A 16,452-nucleotide genomic window follows, 5' to 3' on the forward strand; every position below is an offset into this window, starting at 1 on the left:
TGCAGTGAAACACTTGGTTTGGAAGTAAATGATTAAGAATCAACTTTAACTGCGCTCTAGTAGCCAACCCTTCCCCACTCTTTCAACAGAGGTGTTCCAAGTGGTACCCTATTCCCTTTATAGTGCACTACTTGACAAGGGCTCTGGTAAAAAGCAGTGCACTATATAGGGGAATAGTGTTCCATTTGAGATGCAGGCACTGCAACCTCGACAACAAGAGCCCCCCCCAGCGCCAGTTCAAGCCTGACAAACAACAATGTCTTATTCATCGCCGTGATAGTGTGTCAAATGTGCACCATGTTTGCTTAAAAGTCCTGGGGGCATGCACTATTGTTGGGGACTTGGAAATGCTACTTCCCTGGATTGCATGCTACTTTGGGGTTAGCGTGCTGCGCCACAGCACAGGTACAACACTAGTAGACACGGGTGGAAGAAGCAAAATGTCCTATCCTAACAAGCATCATAGCTGTCGAGGTGGTGGCGAGGGGGGGGCAGTTAATCAGATGAGACAGCTGAGAAAATCTGATGCTGCTCGACGGACCACACACATACACACACGGTTTAGAGAGAGCAAGGATTTTCTGTATTTTGTCTGGGGTCACAAGCCTGGCTGGGAGACACAACACAAAGGGCTAAACTAGTGCTTAACTTTTTCGTGAAACACATGATATTAAAGAGACGTTACACTTTCAAATCAAAGTATGTCAGACCTTTTCAGACCTCGAAACTATTCTAATGTCAAAATGAAATCACGTCCCACAACATCGACATTAGTCTACATTTGAGGTCTGAAACCATCTGACTAACTTGAATGTATTTGTGAAATGTCTAAGTTGCTGTTGTTGTATTAACATCCTGTCACACGGCACTTCAGTAATTGAAATATCCCAGTAAACAGTGTGAACAATGGACACCCCTCGCACACAAATGACACATCACATGAATATTTGATTAATCACCAGAAATAATTCTAAAAGTAATTATATCAAAACGGTCAAATCAAAATGCTACTAATCTCACAGTATTTATCTGCCAAACTCTGAGCTCACGTCCTAATATGGATACCGTATTCACATGACTCCTATAACATCAAACAGGCGGTGCGGCATAAGAACATTTCTCTCCTAGTTTCTGAGTGACTGGAAGGTCACGGTAACAGCGCGGGGCGTGTTAGTGCTAACTGGCGGACGTGCTGTCATAACGGACCCCATCGATTACGCCGCCGCGGTAACAGCTAAACCGGAGGTTAAACTAACCCATGAGGCCGCCACAGCCGTTGTTGTGAGGTAAATGGTTCTTCCTGAGTGAACGAAGAGAAGGAGGAGGAGGCATCTGACAGATGATTGATGGGCTGTCAATCGCTTGAGAGACATGCTCAGATTTATGGCGAGACCAAGGCGGTGCGGCGGTTGAGGTGGCGCACTCATTGATCAATTCGTTATCTGCGCTCTATGGCTGGATTGCACCAGTTGTGGTGGGAGGCGATGGGAGCACTCTCTGTATCTTCCAACCGATATAAATCAAATCATGTGTTGAGGCACCTTGAAGAGCTTTGTGGTTTTGTGTCGTTCTCCGCATGTTTCAGTGTCACTGTCAGTACTACAAGAGCGAACCCAAAAACAGATGCATGACAACAAAACGGATGGGTCTATAATTGAAACTTGATAGGAAGGTACAGCGGTACTCTGCTGTTGTGACGCTCACCACTTCCTGTCTGACAAGGGATGTCATAAAGGTGAACTGTACTGTACATACAGTTGAAGTCAGAAGTTTACATACACCTTAGCCAAATACATTTAAACTCAGTTTTTCACAATTCCTGACATTTAATCCTAGTACAAATTCCCTGTCTTAGTTCAGTTAGGATCACCACTTTATTTTAAGAATGTGAAATGTCAGAATAATAGTAGAGAGAATTATTTATTTCAGCTTTTATTTATTTTCATTACATTCCCAGTGGGTCAGAAGTTTACATACACTCAATTAGTATTTGGTAGCATTGCCTTTAAATTGTTTAACTTGGGTCAAACGTTTCGGGAAGCCTTCCCCAAGCTTCCCATAATAAGTTGGGTGAATTTTGGCCCAGTCCTCCTGACACAGCTGGTGTAACTGAGTCAGGTTTGTAGGCCTCCTTGCTCACACACGCTTTTTCAGTTCTGCCCACAAATTATCTATAGGATTGAGGTGAGGGCTTTGTGATGGCCACTCCAATACCTTGACTTTGTTGTCCTTAAGCCATTTTGCCACGACTTTGGAAGTATGCTTGGGGTCATTGTCCATTTGGAAGACCAACAAGAGACCCATTTGCGATCAAGCTTTAACTTCCTGACTGATGTCTTGAGATGTTGCTTCAATATATCCACATAATTTTCCTGCTTCATGATGCCATCTATTTTGTGAAGTGCACCAGTCCCTCCTGCAGCAAAGCACCCCCACAACGTGATGCTGCCACCCCCGTGCTTCGCGGTTGGGATGGTGTTCTGCAGCTCGCAAGCCACCCCCTTTTTCCTCCAAACATAACGATGGTCAGTATGGCCAAACAGTTCTATTGTTGTTTCATCAGACCAGAGGACTTTTCTCCAAAAAGTATGATCTTCGTCCCCATGTGCAGTTGCAACTTTTTTTATGGCGGTTTTGGAGCAGTGGCTTCTTCCTTGCAGAGCGGCCTTTCAGGTTATGTCGATATTGGACTCGTTTTACTGTGGATAAAGATACTTTTCTACCTGTTTCCTCCAGCATCTTCACAAGGTCCTTTGCTGTTGTTCTGGGATTGATTTGCACTTTTTGCACCAAAATACGTTCAACTCTAGGAGACAGAACACGTCTCCTTCCTGAGCGGTATGACGGCTGCGTGGTCCCATGGTGTTTATACTTGCGTACTATTATTTGTACAGATGAACGTGGTACCTTCAGCTGTTTGGAAATTGCTCCCAAGGATGAACCAGACTTGTGGAGGCCTACAATTTTTTTCAGAGGTCTTGGCTGATTTCTTTTGATTTTCTCATGATGTCAAGCAAAGAAGCACTAAGTTTGAAGGTAGACCTTGAAATACATCCTCCAATTGACTCAAATTATGTCAATTAGCCTATCAGAAGCTTCTAAAGCCATGACATAATTTTCTGGAATTTTCCAAGCTGTTTAAAGGCACAGTCAAATTAGTGTATGTAAACTTCTTGACCCACTGGAATTGTGATACAGTGATTTATAAGTGAAATAATCTGTCTGTAAACAATTGTTGGAGAAATGACTTGTGTCATGCACAAAGTAGATGTCCTAACCGACTTGCCAAAACTATAGTTTGTTAACAAGAAATTTGTGGAGTGGTTGAAAAACGAGTTTTAATGACTCCAACCTAAGTGTATGTAAACTTCCGACTTCAACTGTAGCTCTAAGCTAATTTATCACAGGTTACAGAATGTGAAACAAGACGAGACAAGACCTTATGAAGTTACTTTGTCTGCTGTGGGCGGCAATACATCATCCAGTCCCAACTGCTTTTTTCAAAGCTAGATCGTTAATTACCTCGGAGTGTGAGTGAGTGTATCCGTGAGAGATTGAGAGGGGGAAAGATTGAGTGGGTGAGATGGCGCGAGATGACAAGGGAGGGTTTGAAGAGACGTCAAGTTTGGACAGATGTCGACGGAGGGCTGTTTGCCGCGGAGACGCTTCCTGCCGCCACGAGCTCGAGAGAAGAACATCTGGCCTCGGCCAGAGTGTTAATCTGGGCGTGATTAAGTGGCCTCCGATACCCGGCATGCCGTGCAGCACTCGCATGCTCACTTGCCGAAAAACCTTTGAGGGAGGGGGGGACGAGAGTTGTTGGGCTTAGCGGCATAGCGAGAGAGAGAGAGCGAGAGAGAGAGATCTCATCAGTGTTGCCTCACAGAATATCCATACCCCTCCCTTCCTTCACACACTTCTCCCCACACTCCCAATGTGTCCGTGGAGTGTGGAGTGACTACAGCTGCACCTCGCCAGCCTGCAGCATACTGTGACAGATTAACGACACCCAAGAATGAAAGGAAAGGGAGGAGGATACCAACAGACACAGCGGGGTAAACGTTCAGAACTTCAGAATATTGCAGATAGAAATGTAGCAAAGAAACCTGTCATTTGCTACATAACAGGAAATATAGTATACACTTACTTACTTTCTTGTGTTCTTCTTATTTCTTATTTTTATGTCTCGTGTGTTTTTGTTCTACCTTATGTTATTTTTAGTATTACATTGTTATAGATTACTGCATGGTTGGGGTTACAGCTGGCATGAAAGTCATTTCACTGTGCATGTGACATTGAAACTTGAAATCATATTTGTTAGATTTTTTGTAATGTCCTGAACAGACCCTAGGCCTTGAGCATTGAGGCCCCTGGATCATATTCACTAGGAATAAAACAGAAGCACAAAGGCTGAAACTGAGAGGGACTACCTGATCTTGTCCAATAAGAAAACACTTCCTGTTTTCCATTGGGAAATGTTTTGCTACAGTATGGCACTAATGAATATAACCGTGATGTTGCTACCACTAAGTGTGGTAGTAAACGGTGCTACTGTACCTTAGAAAGATCGCAGATTCTCAACAGGTCTTTCTCTGAGCCACCTTTATGGATGCGTGCACGCTCCCGTGCCACGTCCACATCTTCGTCCTCCTTGGAGAATGACTCTCCAGAAATCAGTCTGGAGAAAAAGAAGGATTCAAAAACACTTAACCCACACACTCACCACAATCCCACAAAGCCAACAATACAAATCCCAAATGATGACCACCTGTTAATACACTACATGATCAAAGGTATGTGGACACCTGCTCGTCAAACATCTCATTTCAATATCATGGGCATTAATATGGAGTTGGTCCCCCTTTGCTACTATAACAGCCTCCACTCCTCTGGGAAGGCTTTCCACTAGATGTTGGAACATTATTGCAGGGACTTGCTTCCATTCAGCCACAAGAGCACAAGTGAGGTCGGGCAGTTATGTTGGGCGATTAGGCCTGGCTCGCAGTTTGCGTTCCAATTCAGCTCAAAGGTGTTTGATGGGGTTGAGGTCAGGGCTCTGTGCAGGCCAGTCAAGTTCTTCCACACCGATCTATACAAACTATATCTGTATGGACTTAGTTTTGTGCACGGGGGAATTGTCATGCTGAAACAGGAAAGGGCTTTCCCCAAACTGTTGCCACAAAGTTGGAAGCACAGAATCGTCTAGAATGTTATTGTATACCATTAAGATTTCCCTTCACTGGAACTAAGGGGCCCGAACCATGAAAAACAGCCCCAGACCATTATTCCTCCTCCATCAAACTTTACAGTTGGCACTATGCATTGGGGCAGGTAGTGTTCTCCTGACATCCACCAAACACAGATTTGTCCATCAGACTGCCTGATGTTGAAGCATGATTCATCACACTTCATCAGAATACGTTTCCACTGCTCCAGAGTCCAATGGCGGTGAGCTTTACAACACTTCAGCCGACTCTTGGCATTGCGCATGGTGATCTTAGGCTTGTGTCCGGCTGCTCGGCCATGGAAACCTATTTCATGAAGCTCCTGGCTAACAGTTCTTGTGCCAGAGGCAGTTTGGAACTCGGTAGTGAGTGTTGCAACTGAGGACAGACAATTTCTACGCCCTCCACGCTTCAGCACTCGGCGGTCCCATTCTGTGAGCTTGTGTGGCCTACCACTTCGTTGCTGAGCCGCTGTTGCTCCTAGACGTTTCCACTTCACAATAACATCACTTACAGTTGACTGGGACAGCTCTCTTAGGGCAGACATTTGACAAACTGACTTGTTGGAAAGGTGGCATCCTATGACAGTGCCGCTTTGAAATTCACTGAGCTCTTCAGTGAGGCCATTCTACTGCCAATGTTTGTCTATGGAGATGGCATGGCTGTGTGCTCACTTTTATGCACCTGTCAGCAATGGGCGTGGCTGAAATAGCCGAATCCACTTATTTGAAGGGCTGTCCATAAACTTTTGAATATATAGTGTATATCCTAAATGTTTTTCACTAATGGGAGAATTAGTTTACATTTTCACAATAAAATACAATTTTATTAATGGAGATACTTGCTTCTACACCTGCATTGCTTGCTGTTTGGGGTTTTAGGCTGGGTTTCTATACAGCACTTTGAGATATCAGCTGATGTAAGATGGGCTATATAAATACATTTGATTTGAAACATAATTACGAACCAAAGTTATTATTATTCTACTCTTGCCTGGGTTTGTAGCAGAACTTATACTGGATAAGGAGAGTGATGGTGAACATGACTGCCCCCTGGATGGCCATGGCACACAGGTTCTTCCCCACCATGTCCCAGCTGAGGGGGTCCTGGTAACGGTCTTCCCCTGGGGGAGACAAAAAACACAGTTCTTCATCAAGAGAAACATAATGTTTGTAACTGCTGTGTATCATAATCACGTTAGGTGGGTGTCACTGGAACTCAATGGTAATGGTCTAAATCTCAGCGGCTCAGAACCACTGACTGACACTCATAGAACTGCCTTCCACCGTAATCAGTGGGAGACATCTGAACAAATGCACTTTATTCTAAATGGGAGCCCTTTCACTAATATAGATGTTTGTTTAAAGCTGACAGCAACTGACTATCTCTCTCTCCTCCCTATTTCTCCCTCTCTGTGCTGGAGGGATGATGGACAGAAACGGAAGTGTTCAGTCTCATTCTCCAGCAAATAGGCCCTCTCCAGACTAGCCTTTTAAGTTGTGATTGCTTTCCTCATTACATTTTTCGCTGCCAATGATTCTCTAACGGCTATTCCTTGCCACATCTATTCCCCAGATAAAGCCTTTGCTCCAGCCATTCATGTGTCTCGCTGCCTCTAAATCTCCCCTGTGTACATATTCCCTTTTGTTTTCTACATTTTGTGTTGAGAACGAAGGGCTACGGTCGCGTTATTGGTCAAATGTAAGTCCCCCTAAGGGACTAAAAGCTGCTATTTGGTAATGATGTAGCAACACATAAGAAGTGTACTGCAAAAGGCACTATGTAACGGTATGAAGAAGATGGTGTGAAAGCATTGTATAAGTAGAGGACTGCTTTTAAAGTAGCTAAGCTATTGGTGCTTGGCTAATCTTAAACCCAAAACGTGCACTACCAAATGTTACATTAGTATGTAGCAAGTGGAAAGTTTGCACCTGTTATTCTGAATAAAATATTGAAAGACAACACCAAAGCTAAAGCCATGACATCGTCCTTCTTTACAGCTTACTTTCTTTTCCTCGTACCACTCAGCTTCATTTGACCTTTCATCCTACCACTTACGTTTAATTCCATCTAGCTAGGAGGGGAACGCTTTGCACTGATTAACCTTTGTTCTTTGCTGTTACCCATAGTAATATAATACTACTAATAATAATATATGCCTTTTATCCAAAGCAATTTACAGTACAGTGAGTGCAAACATATACACTGAGTATACAAAACATTAAAAAAGGTGAAAGCTATGATCCCTTATTGATGTCACTGGTTAAATCCACTTCAATCAGTGTAGATGAAGGGGAGGAGACAGGTTAAAGAAGGAGTTTTAAGCCTTGAGACAATTGTGACATGGATTGTGTATGTTTGCCATTTAGTGGGTGAATGGGCTAGACAGAAGATTTAAGTGCCTTTGAACGGGGTAAGTGCCAGACGCACCCGTTTGTGTCGAGAACTGCAACGCTGCTGGGTTTTTCACGCTCAACAGTTTCCTGTGTGTATCAAGAATGCTCCACCACCCAAAGAACCTCCAGCCAACTTTACACAACTATGGGAAGCATTGGAGTCAACATGGGCCAGCATCCTTGTGGAACACTTTCAACACCTAGTAGAGTCCCTTCCCCAAAGAATTGAGACTGTTCTGAAGGCAAAAAACAGTTGTGGATGGACAACAATTTACAAATAAAATGTTTGATAACTGTCAATGTCATTTCACAGTTTACTTGTTCATATTACAGTTATGAATTCAAATTTAAAATGGTAATGTGTAATTAAAAGTACAACGTGGGGCTCCCGGGTGGCGCAGTAGTCTAGGGCACTGCATCGTAGTGCTAGCTGTGCCACCAGAGACTCTGGGTTCGCGCCCAGGCTCTGTCGCAGCCGGCCGCGACCGGGAGGTCCGTGGGGCGACGCACAATTGGCCTAGGGTTGTCCGGGTTAGGGAGGGTTTGGCCGGTAGGGATATCCTTGTCTCATCGCGCACTAGCGACTCCTGTGGCGGGCAGGCGCAGTGGCGCTAACCAGGTCGCCAGGTGCACGGTGTTTCCTCCGACACATTGGTGCGGCTGGCTTCCGGGTTGGATGCGCGCTGTGTTAAGAAGCAGTGCGGCTTGGTTGGGTTGTGTTTCGGAGGACGCATGGCTTTCGACCTTTGTCTCTCCCGAGCCCGTACGGGAGTTGTAGCGATGAGACAAGATAGTAACTACTAACAATTGGATACCACGAAATTGGGGAGAAAAGGTTAAAAAAATTTAAAGAAAGTACAACGTTATTCAGTTTGAGTGTAATGATAGTATACTGTATGTATAATATACTAAAAGACTGAAAAAAACTATTCATTTAAAGTACAATTTTAATACGTGTGTTGAAGTGTAGTGATGGTATGCAGATATATAAGTTTGATTTGAATAGTTTCACCATCCTTCGATTTACTCCGGGATGCTCACCTAAGCTTTCATACAAGGTGGCCATAGCCTGGTTCTTGCCCATGTCGATGAGCCCTCGACCCAGACAGAAGTGTGGAAAAATCAGCAGCACCTGCTTCACAATACCATTGATTTTCGAGATGTTCTGTGGGAGAAAAAACACAAACAGAAAAACAACAACAATGCATTAGCGACACATAAAGACTAGAAAGACTGCAAGATATAAGGGCAGATTGTTATTAGGGGTGACACATGACAGAGAACCCGCTGGATGTGTCTGTGTTGCACCCACCAAGGCACGAGTCTGTCGAGTGACCTGAGGGAAGCAGCGGGTTTGGAACCGCCGGCGGCGGTAAAATAGTGTTCGTGGAGTCGAGTTTTCCAACACTCGCCAGATAATTAAAGCACATCATCCATGCTTGCTCATCAGTGGAGGCACACTGCGTGCTTGAGTGGGGCGCCAAATGACATGGAAATGAGCCTCGGCTTCTTGACTCGTTATTAAGGGGCACGCTTTCTCGCTCAGTGATGTCTCTCTCACCCGCGTAATGTGAGGGCAGGAACAGCTGCTCACACATACAGATGGAAACTTTCTCATCTCAAGCCCTGAGAAGTTGAAAGATGAACACATTCAGAGTGATATACACACCCACTTCTCACTTTCCCACTTGCAATAAAATACAAACCTACAGGCACACAGTCACACTATCGCACAAATTCACAGTCATCTTATTGGCTGTTTAATTACGTAGGTTAGGCCCGTTCATATCTGGTCCTTCCTGATTAAGCCACCCCTCCTGAAATCCCTTCTCCTCCCTGTGGCTATACTGCGGAACGATGGCGCCTTTTAAAGCACACAAGCCCTAATTAATTAAATGAAGAAGGAATGAAAGACAGCCAGACTGCACTGACTACTACAACGCCAGTCTCAGCTCTCCACATCGCTTTCATTACAGAGGGTTGAGGGAATAAAGAGAGGGGGGAGAGTGAATCAGAGGGATAGATGAATAGAGAGAGAATGAGAGAGATGGAGGAAAGATATTGCCACTTCTGCCTGTTCTAAAGCAAGGTTATGCATAATGCATACGTTTGGTCTCAGGATAGTCTTCAAAGACGCTAGCGTATATTGAGAAAAACCATAAATTCTCTGTTTCCTCTTTTGGTAGGCGAAAAGTGCGATGCATTTCTTAACATGGTGCAATGTGGGGCGGCAGATGAGAATGACAGATGGCACCTTATCGTTGTCAGATTTATTCATGGAGAGTTGTTGCTTTGCAATGTTTTCCTCTAGTTTGAGGAATGACATCAATGAAAGGATTTACTTGGTCTGCAACTCAATGACTTGTAGATTCAATCAATTGTGGTTCACACACACTGTTTCTGCTATATTTTAAGCACAGGTGTGGTTTAGAGGCACTATCCAATGGCAATGTCCACAGAGAGCTTTTGCAGCATGTTGGATGTGAAGCAGTGAACACCTGTCATACAATCTTAGAAAAAAGGGTTCCAAAGGGGTTCTTCAACTGTCCCCATTGAAGAACCCTTTTTGGTTCCATGTAAGAACCCATTTGGAGAACCAAAAAGGGTTCTTCAATGGGGACAGCCGAAAAACCGTTTTAGGTTCTAGATAGCACCTTTTTTTCTAAGATAGTAGAGCAAACATTCAGGATGAGTTTAGCAGTACAGTTCACCTTCATCTGTTATGGATGGAATTGGGATCTTTGGTCATGGATGGTAACTTACTACCGTCATCATTAAAACAAATTTGGTTTGGGACTTCATGTATGACGTCTGTGTATACAGCAGTAATAATGTAGCTCAACTTCAAGTAAATATGTTATCTTCTCCTAATGAACGAACTTAAGCTACAGATCAAAGGTTAGAGTTGGGAAGTCACAGCTAGTTTACATGCAGCAGTAATCTGAGCATTTCTGCCAGGGAGTAACTGTGCAGTCCGGGCCTAATTTCCCTGCAGGCAAGTGTGAATGCAAAACAAAAATACCTAATTGATTATGGTGCCACAGCTAACTCTCAAATGTCAAGCAATATGTCTGCCAATTCATTTCGGTCTTATTGGACTTCTACCTGTTTTCTCAAAGACTTAAGGACACGCTAGCCAACTAAATGTCAAGCGTGAAATCTTGGCTAATAATCTTGACATCCATATAATGTATTACATAGTTACTTTTTATTTTCAATGCTAAGAAGCTCAATTTGAATATATCTGGTCATATCAACACATTCTGGGCCCATTCCTACTGAACTATACGTGAAAGTGTTATTCATCATGGTCAAACTTCAAGAAGCTGGCAAAAGGCTAAAAGAGCCTGAAGTTAGAAACATAAGTGAATTGGAAACAATTAAATAATAAAAGCAAACCAATGACCTTGTGCAGCCGAGGGCCCATTTGTCACCGAGAAAGATTTGAAGAAATAGAGACCTAATTGGAGATCAATATGTGAAATAACAGATCTTCTCTCGACTGGGTGTTTATCAAGGAGATCAAAGAGGTTTTTAGGCAATGATGAAACGCTTGACAATTTTCTTCAAAGTTTGCGCTATATGCCCATAAATCATCTCTGAATGGGTTCTGAAGGGGGAAAATCTCCAAGGCTCTCGTCTGACCCATATTGCTATAGTGTTCATATTCCCCAAGCATCGCCTCCATCTTCACCGGAGGGACTTCCGAAAAGGAAAATATATGGCTGGAAGCGTCGTGGGGATTGCGACCGTTAGCTGATTTCTCAAACTATATGTGTAAAGGGAATTCAATTGAAACTTCATAATCAGTAATGTACAATACATCCCAAATGGAATGTAACATAGTACAGTACTGTATATACAAAAACACTATATTATACACTAAAAGTGTAGACAGCTGATAAACACACATTTTCCTGTATTCAAACACATATCCCTCCCCTCACCACCCACACACATCACTACGCCAAAGCATGTCACCTCAAAGCATATAGCTACATACACTACAATTAAACTACATCATGTCCCTGACTAATACAGCCCCATCGACTTCCTCCCTACCGACTCACTCTGCCTCTAACCTGGCCAGATCCATGCCCTACAGGCTTGTCTGAGTGGCTAGCGGCTGGTCTATTGACTCAGGTGCTGTCTCATGCATGCAAGGCAGGCTGCGATTGATGCGATGCTCAGGAAGCATGGGGGGAGGGGGGGGGATCTTCCATGCTCCCTCGCTCGGTCTCCAGATAAAACTGGGACATAAAGTACTAAATGTGATGCTGTAGTGTGCTTTGCTTTTGTCTCAAGATTTGGCTTTAAAAAAAAACAAACATTCCCTATAGACTACCAGTCATCGTCCCATAGGGGGAGCTATTCACTTTGACCTTCAGTGGAGAAATAAATGGATGAAGAGAACTTCAACTATGCTGTTCCCATTTTAGCTATCGTCACAGCACAGGGTGGAAGCAAAGGAATAAAAGCATGAAAGCGTGGAAATAGAGACGACAGAGAAAGATTGAGCTGCCAGATATCTCGATACAACCTGTCGCGCTTAACTGTGTGTGTGTGTGTGGGGGGAGGAGGGGGGGGGGTTGTGCATTCTTATCTACGTCGGCCATTTTGGCTCCTTTCTGTTCATCGGGTTCATCAGAACAGAACAGAGGAAATGTGGAAACCGACAACATCCCGGCATGTCGCAGCCTATTTTTCCAGGCGGTCCAACAGTGACAGTTCAACTCTGACAGTCGATTGGTAGGATAAGTGATGCATCAGTCCGGGACCGTGGCCAACTACAGGGCTCGTATCTGCATTGACATCCTCAGGAGTGATGGCTGGGCTGTTATTGTCCCCTGTCTGGCATGTCTCAATTGACCCTCAGAGCTACACTACACAGCAGGCTTTCCAATACACTAGGCAAATGCCCTTGACAAGGAAAAGCCTGGTAAGTCACTCTCACAAATTGTCAGTGACCGGCATGGGCTCCATTATTATTGCCAGAGCCCCTTATGAATGAGATTCGCCAAAACAATACTGATAAATATATGGGAAAACAAGTGACAACAAAAATATGATTTTGTTTGATGGGGAGGTTGTCAGCGAAAAGACAAACCAAAAACAAGTCAATGATGAACGAGCAATGACAATAATGAAATCTCTATGCAAACGAGGTTGTCTGGTTATGTAAAAAGGAGACCGCCGACATTAAGCTGTGTCTGAGAAAGCAGAGAGGGTGGAGAGAAGATGAATGTTCAAAGGACAGGAGCATATGACAAAGTCAGTGAAGCCAAGATATTGCTCAGGTTGGAGTGGAGATTAGAGTTAGCTGACTTTTGAAGTGGAAGCTCAGATGGGGGAACCTGATGTTGCAACTTGTCGGAGTGAAGTGCTTACGACACATACTCACTTGCACACACACGCACACAAATGCATGGATAACCACCAGTGGCGGTCAGTGCGGTTTAAGATGAGGGAGTACAATGTAGTTTTTTACATGAGCAGGGCCTTATTTCTATTACAGCACATTGGATGACTGTCATTCATATTCCACTCACCTAGCTCAATGTTACAGTGATAGATTTAGGCTACTACATGATATTCAAATTTTCCCTATACACATCATGAAGTTGCTACAACATAGTCTATGAATGAAAGTTTACAAGGTAGGTGCACACAGGTCGAGAGAAACATTTGAGGTGACACATGGACAGACAGTGACACATTCAATACCATCTTGCACACTTCCGCTTGCCTCTAGCTGATATAGGGTGTGATCATTAGTCCAACAGGTGCAAAGGAGAGTTTATATTGGACAAATTCAGGTACTGTATGGTTGTCCTCGTTTTGTTCCGTTTAAGAAAATGTTTTCAACAGAATCGTCGGAATGAATACACCCCGATCATGTGTAAACACAGTTTCATAACAGCCACGTTATATTCCTTCTCGCATCTATGCGCTCTCCTCCTCTCACCTTTTCCCTTCGTCGCTTGTGGACGTCAATGCACAACACATCAGCTGTATGTGACCAGGTGAAAAAACCTTTCCAAGCCAAACGATAGCATAACCGCTACACACAGCCTACATCTTTGGCACAATATTAGTTAAAGTAACGTCATAGTCAACATAGCTAACAGAACTAAAGTGTTAGTAAACCTGCTACAATCATGCAGTACGCTACAGTGTGCAGTCAATAAGCAGTTTAGCACTTACACCGGCGGGCCCTGGTGGCAATACATTAGTAAAACCAAAAGCTTACCTTGACTTGGAAGAGTTCCAGTGTTGTGTTGGATAGTCATAGCCAGCTAGCTAACATAGCATCCCTCTGTTTGAGCAGGGTGTTTTAGTAGGCTAAACTAGCTAGCTGCATTTGCTATCTAAAAAAATGACAAAATCTCTCTCTTACTTCACCTTCATTTTGGAAGACATTAATTTGTTCAAAACTGTTCAACTATTGTCTTTCTCTCTTTGAGTCAACTACTCACAACATTTTATGCACTGCATGCTAGCTGTATCTTATGCTTTCAGCACTATTCTTTCTCTGATCCTTTGATTGCGTGGACAACATGTCAGTTCATGCTGCAAGAGCTCTGATAGGTTGGAGGATGTCCACCAGAAGTTGTCATAATTACTGTGTAAGTCTATGGAAGGGGGTGATAACCATGAGTCTCCTAGGTTTTGTATTGATGTCAATGCACCCAGAGAAGGATGGAAACTAGCTGTCCTCAGGCTACACCATGGTGCTACCCTACAGAGTGCTGTTGAGGCTACTGTAGACCGCCTTTGCAAAATAGTATGTTTTAATCGATTATTTGGCGACGTGATTATACTTAGTATAGTTTTATCATAAAATGATAAATGTTTTTCTTTTTATGAAAATCACTGAGGAGGATGGTCCTCCCCTTCCTCCTCTGAGGAGCCTCCACTGATAAGCACGCACACACTCACTAGGGATGTGCACACACGGATAAGCACAAATGGTCTCTCTCTCTTTCTCTCTCTCTCACACACACACACACACACACACACACACACACACACACACACACACACACACACACACACACACACACACACACACACACACACACACACACGGGATGTGCACTGTTAATTTGGCCAATCAAAGTGGCAACGAGGCTCAATGTGTAGCAAGTGAAGTGAGCGTTCACTAATTTAATGAAATATCTCGATTTGTAGCGAATGTTAAAATAATTCACGTTGGGGATTGAACTTCATCATAATAAACACATTTCAGAGCGTAAAAAGCAATGTTTGGACCAGGGATTTTGGCAACGCTAGGTTTCCACGCATTATCTGCCCAGCAGAGTAGACACTGGGGGCCTGGTTCCAGCTTATAAAGAATGGTTAAACTAAGAAAATGTTGTCCTTAGTATAAATATACTGAACAAAAATATACGCGCAACATGCAACAATTTCAAAGATTTTACTGAGTTACAGTTATATATAAGGAAATCAGTCAATTTAAATAAATCAATTAGGCTCTATTCTATGGATTTCACATGACTGGGCAGGGGTGGAGCCATGGGTGGGCCTTGGAGGGCATAGGCCCACCCCTTGGCAGCCAGGCCCACCCATTGGGGAGCCAGACCCAGCCAAGCAGAATTAGTTTATCACCACAAAAGTGATTTATTACAGACAGAAATACTCCTCAGCACCACAACACCCCACATCAGACAATCTCATTGTTCCTATCTATCTTCTTAACACTCTCTCCAGTATTTTTCTCTTAGTCACTTTCTTTATTTCTCTTTTCTCCTTCTTTGTCTTTTGATTCTCCAGGGAGAAAGGCAAGCTTTTGGTATGAATGAAAGATGGATGAAGCACATTCTACAAAGACACAATTCTCACCTCACAATTAAACATTAAAGTGAATTTAAAATACCACCTTTGAAACGCATCGAGTGTGTTAAAAGCAAAAAAAGCAATTCCAGGAGGAAAATCTCCCTCGAACAAGTTGAAAGCCTATACACAAATACACAGTGGTATATTGAGGAAAGGGATCAATTAGCTCGACAAAAATGTAATCACCCTGATATAATAGTCGAGTGAGCAGTTGTTTCTTTGATAAATGTGTGTATTTTCCTCCCAGTATGTACGGTGTCCACATTAGGACAGCCAAAAGGACACAGACACCTATCCCTTGTTACTCCAAAGCTGTCCTAATATGGACACCGTAACAATGAAGACTTAGGAAAGAGGCAACCCGCATCACCTACATCATCAGCGAACAACTCCATGACGAAGGTGGCCACGCTCCCATTGATGCCGATGAAGAGGTTGATGCAGGTCAGCACCACGTAGGCCGTGCTGGGAACGTTGAAGATAAACGAGGCTGGGTACATCATGGGTGTGATAGACCACCTGAAAACACAGATGGTTAACTGCATAGAAGTTTTCATATTTTACCATTTAAACAGCACAGTATGAAATGAGACAGGGGGAGATACATGAAGAGGGGTATACAGACTTGAAGGAACAGTTTGCACTTTAACCTCATAGTCATTCTATCATTTCAAATCCAAAGTGCTGGAGTACAGAGCCAAAACAACGACAAATGTGTCACTGTTCCAATATGTTTAGAGCTCACTGGACTGTACTGACTGTGGCATACCATGTGGAAAACTGTGAATTTGAAGTTGAACAACACTCAAATATTATTTGTGGAGTGCATGAGATGTTTGCTGACAAAGCACTATGTGGGCACAAAAGGATCTAATAAGTCAATTTGACCTTTCCGTACTGCAATACAAACATTTCAAACTTCTTGCTCCATATGAACATTACATCTATAGTCCAATCACATTGTTCTAATTTTT

General features: G+C 43.4%; 1 pseudogene; it reads right to left on the minus strand.

The window, feature by feature from the left end:
- LOC111960328 (phospholipid-transporting ATPase ABCA1-like) overlaps positions 1-16,452 on the minus strand; it is a 232,665-nt pseudogene that overhangs the window by 44,971 nt on the left and 171,242 nt on the right.

The sequence above is a fragment of the Salvelinus sp. IW2-2015 genome, linkage group LG37 (assembly GCF_002910315.2).
Source record: "Salvelinus sp. IW2-2015 linkage group LG37, ASM291031v2, whole genome shotgun sequence".
Lineage (NCBI taxonomy): Eukaryota > Metazoa > Chordata > Actinopteri > Salmoniformes > Salmonidae > Salvelinus > Salvelinus sp. IW2-2015.